Source organism: Diadema antillarum, unplaced genomic scaffold (genome assembly GCF_040938485.1).
Source record: "Diadema antillarum isolate AM-2024a unplaced genomic scaffold, OU_Dant_1.0 scf00000029, whole genome shotgun sequence".
NCBI lineage: Eukaryota > Metazoa > Echinodermata > Echinoidea > Diadematoida > Diadematidae > Diadema > Diadema antillarum.
Window position 1 is genome coordinate 3,700,394 of NW_027270918.1, and position 5,297 is coordinate 3,705,690.

Genomic DNA, 5,297 nt, shown 5'->3' on the forward strand with positions numbered 1-5,297 from the left:
CTGATCAGGCTACTCTGGATAAAGAATTGCAATAAATAAATAAATAAATAAATAAATAAAATTGCATCATAAATATTCCTACGGCATTCTAAATATTCCCACGGCAGTCTAACAGCATTTGAAACAATCTTAACTTGAAACTGCAATTCAATCTGGTGTTAAATAGATTTGCGCTTCTGCAAGAGTGAAATTTGATACAGGACTGTGATAGAATACTGTGAGACCAATTTTTTAATGTCGAGGTGTTATTTTCCGATATTTGTACTCAATTTAGGTAGTTTTCACTTAGGAAAACTTTTTGTTTTGGAGTTTGCATTACTATAGTGTTTCGATGTGTCAATTTCCGATATTCGTAGTTCGTAGCTGTAACATTTATCGAATTACACGTACTGTCGTACATGTTTTGAATTGATTGTAAGCGCTTTGGGCCTTGTGGGAAAAGCGCACTATAAATAATAGTAATAGTAATAATAATGATAATAATAATAATAATAATAATAATAATAATAATAATAATAATAATATTCATGATCAATTTACATTGTTTTCACATTGGAAAACGTTATAATGTGACTTGGAGTTTGCGCGTTCGGGGTGTCATTTTCCGATATTTGTAATCGATATAGGTGGTTTTCACATAGGATAGAGTTGTGTTTTTGAGTTTGCGTTGAGTTTGCATTAATTAGTATTTCGGGGTGTCATTTCCCGATATTTGTAATCGATAATAGGTTGTTTTCGCATAGGATAGCGTTGTGTCTTGGAGTTTGCGTTGAATTTGCATTAATTAGTATTTCGGGGTGTCATTTCCCGATATTTGTAATCGATATAGGTTGTTTTCGCATAGGATAGCGTTGTGTTTTGGAGTTTGCGTCGAGTTTACATCAATTAGTATTTCGGCATTTATGATCGATTATTAATATCCGTATTTCTGGGCATCATTCTGCTTTAAAATTTCTGAATTTTGAAAGCGAAATATATTCAAAACGATATCTATTTGGTCAAGAAATATGAATTTAATGATATTTTCATAAAATGTTTTTTTTTTTTCAAGTTAGTGTTGACTGTTGAGCAGTTGCGTTAGTCATTCTTCGATAGAATGGATTTACTTGATCGATACTAGTTTTTGTTTCGAGAGGACTAACGTGAGAGTGGCCTCGGAAGAGCCAGGTCCAGGTACTGTAATTCACCCTAATTTTCACCGCTAATGGTTTGTATTAGTTTGCATTAATTAGTATTTTGCATTAGTTTGCATTGATTAGTAGTTTGCATTGAGTTTGCATTGAGTTTGCATTGAGTTTGTATTAGTTTGCGTTAGTTTGCATTAGTTTGTATTAGTTTGCATTAGTTTGCATTAGTTTGCGTCAATTAGTAGGACCGCAGTAGACAGAGGTTGAGGTCGTTGCGTGAATGGGCAACCGGCTACACGCCGCACTCTCGTGTCAACGGGATTGTCCCGATTGTTTCTTTATTTAGTGCATAGTCTTTTTTGTTAGTCGTTTACACAAATAAATCTAAGTATTTTAAATATTTATGCGTACGTACTAATGCAAAATACATATTATTATTGTTTCTTTATGAAATTATTTTTAAATTATGATATAATGCTTCGCATTAAGCAACACTGCAAATACTTTTGATAATATTTGATTGCATTTTACCTTATAAGACTACGTGCACGCAGTTTACATTTTCAACATCATTACGTGTCGTGCACATCAACCCCCCCCCCCCTCAGTAGCGGCTCTGTCCCCCCCCCCCTCCCCATATTTGATGTTGTTTTGGTAAATGGCGTGTTTCACTCAGAGGTGAATGTTAACGCCATATTCCTGATATACAGTTTATTTACGTGATACACTCCTAAACTTTATGTAAAGATGTATTTTGCGTCTATCTTAACAAAAAAAAAAAAAATCATAATCACAATCATAAACGCGTTTGAGGCATTTTTGGGCAATATAGATAAACCCAGACTAAATATCATTGACACGCTTTTGAAAGCACACGGTCAACTGTCTTCAAGGCGGGGACAATTGTTAAACTAGTCAGGTACATGACTGCTTGGCATTAGGAAAGTTGATAACTCTTTCATGTTGAAATGTTATGAATAATAATTGTAAGTCACTGTTTGTTTGTTTGTTTTTTGAGGGGGAGGGGTTGACGGGGTAATTAGAATGGTCTCATCATTAGATCTTGGATAGCTCTTCAGTGTTGTGCACACTGCTCTACCAGAGGGCCCTGACAGATTATCCTTGGTTGGCATTGCAGGTATAAATAAATCAAATTTATGCCTGCACTCTTTTTGAGGTACCATCTGAATTATGGACTCTTCGGTGACTGGCATTGCACTAATTTTTCTTCGGTGCTGCGGCGCCCCTCAGAAAACAGCAGAAAGCCAAGCCCCTCAGAATCCATAATTTCAAGCAACTGGAACCTCTTATAGTGCATAATGGTTACATTTGATTATTACATAATCTGAATCAAGCGGTGATGGGTTAAAAATCTTGTCCAAGGACGTAGGTATATACTGGACGGGATTCGAACTCGCTACACCGGATAGACAGTCAAGAAAATCTATTTATTTTTCGTGATACCGGAGCAAGGATGCTAGGAAGTTGCATCATTAAATGTCGGTCCTTGGTACAGGCCTATGTAGAAAAAAAAAATGATATTGATTGCTGTAAATCCAAACGTGTAGCAATGCATGGATATTTAAATGTAATATAGCTGCATGGTTATTCAAATTCATGAAATTCTTTCAGTCGAGATGTTTTATGCTGCATGTTTTTTTTTCTTTTGGTTGAATTCACACTTGTGTTTCTTGACTACTTCGATCCCTCCCCCTGACGGCTTTTACTATTCTTTATTTTCAATTAACATTTCGATTGTATCACTTTTTTGTATCTTATGAGTAGGCCTACACGATAAGTGTAAAAAAAAAAATTTTTTTTTTTTTTTTTTGGCGATGTGCACATGCATAACTTTAACTTAACATTATAAGACCCACTTATCAGCATCTTCGGCCTCAAACGGGAAAAGAAAACGTAACCCATCCTGCTTGGTTAATACTATACAGTGCCGATTCGATAAAAAAGAATGAGAAATATGAAATGAATATTTCACAAAAACACTATATTTTTTGACAAGAAATAATGATAACGCACTGCAGTATCCACACAGATGACAAAGGGACACACTTGTAATCCAAAATAAAACGTTTTCTTTTACCCTTTTTTTATTTTCACTCGCATACAATGACACAGACAGTCAGGGTGATGCGTGTCACATCTCCAGTAGATGAATTCCACCGCTTTGGTGGACAGTTTGCCCATACTTAAATAGAACATAATATGCATTACGTGTATAGGGCCTGATATACGTTTAAATTGATATTGTCAAGATGGAAACAGTGTCTGGTATGCTTATATCTTTTTCGTCTTTTTTTTTTGTGTTCAATAGACGGTCGTCTAAAACGACTCAGCATTCGTTTTATGGGAATATAATGAGTTGCTACTATTTTGGTATAAGAACTATTTCCTTTGTTTATTTCAATTTCCTACTGCCTATCACACATACTGAGCACCAGTAAACCTGTCGTCGATTCTTAAAAGCGATATTTTAAATCTTCAAACAAAGTTCCTTTTAGTGTACAAACATTGAAAAACATGAATCAGTGAATATAAAGCAAGCAAGTAGTGGTGTAGAATAATTCATAAATTACTCACGTTCTAAACGTTCATGCATGTGTCTATTCATTTTATTTCATTTCATTCATTCATTCATTCATTCATTCATTCATTCATTCATTCATTCATTCATCATTCATCCATCTATCCATCCATTCATCCATTAATACATTACTCACTCCTCACTCAGCCGTTTTATGAGTGAGGTCAACAATCTTGCGGGGAAAAAAAAAAACCTTGCGAATTGATGCCATGATGATGAGATGCTATAGCATTAATTTTCTGAATTCTAGACCGTTTACTTTATTGGGCATGTTGAATACCATGTTTATTTATTTATTTATTTATTTATGTATTTATTTATTTATTTATTTATTTGTTCATTCATTCATTCATTCATTTATTTATTTATTTATTTATTTATTTATTTATTTTTCAATTCATTTCAACACGGTAATAAAAAAAAAGGAACTTGCTCAGCCATTGGCTGTTATTTTGCAAGTCCGTGCATGTATACAATATAATATAGAAGAAAAACATTAGATTCAGTGTATGATAATGATTTAAAAAAAAAACGAAAAATAACACAGAGGCCCTCGGAAAATCACCGAGAGAGAAAAAAAATACATGGCCGGCGGAACCATGGGGGCCATGGGGGCCCGGGCCCCCACACTTTCTGTGCACCATACAAAGGAATACATAAGGTGCCATCGCTTTAGAGGCCCCCACTATTTTTTTTTTCGCTTGTCAGCTGGACAAAACCAGTTGAAGGGGAGAGGTGAGCTAAGGACCCCCCCCCCCTCCATTTTTTTTTTTTTTTTTGCTTGTTAGTTCATGAAACCCGGAAGTGCCCCCCCCCCCTTCCCCACTTTTTCAAAACGCTCCGCCGGCCCTGAAATATATCTACATATAACAGCACGTAGATGACATTGACAAGAAATTGACGTAAAACGTGATATGAAACTTTATGATATATTGATATGATAAATATGATGACACAGTGAATTAAACTACAACTGCTGCTGTTTTAAATGGACCCTGAAATTATCAAAACTCATAATCTTGATATTTTCTAGACAATCATTCCACACTTTAACATCCCCTGTAGGGGCGGATCCAGGAATTCTGTAAGGGGGGGGGCCGCAAACAATGTTTCTGGTGCTACTTCAGGGTTTCATTTCATTTTTTTCTTTTGTTTTTCTTTTGTTTTAACAACAAAATAGGCCTACAGAGGGGGCGCGCTCGCGCTCCCGGTGCGCCCCCCTGGATCCGCCACCCTGGATCCGCCACTGCCCTGTGTAAACTTCTACGTTTAAGATTAGTTGAAAATCGACACGACTAAAATTGTTGAATCAGACAATAATTTAATTATGTTCATATATCTGTTTTATTTTCGATGTTGAGTCAGTTTCTGCCTCTTCTTCATTCTTCTTTTTTTTTCGCAATGAGTTTGTACACCTGTATGCTCGAAGCGGTTCCAACAAAGGGTGGAACCACTGATCTCCCCTCTAGGAGGGGAGATCAGTGGGTGGAACACGGAATGCAGTGCAAAGAGAAATTGCGCATAGAAATTTCCCAGAAGTCTTTTCCACGGTAACTGTTTCGGCGTCCAAA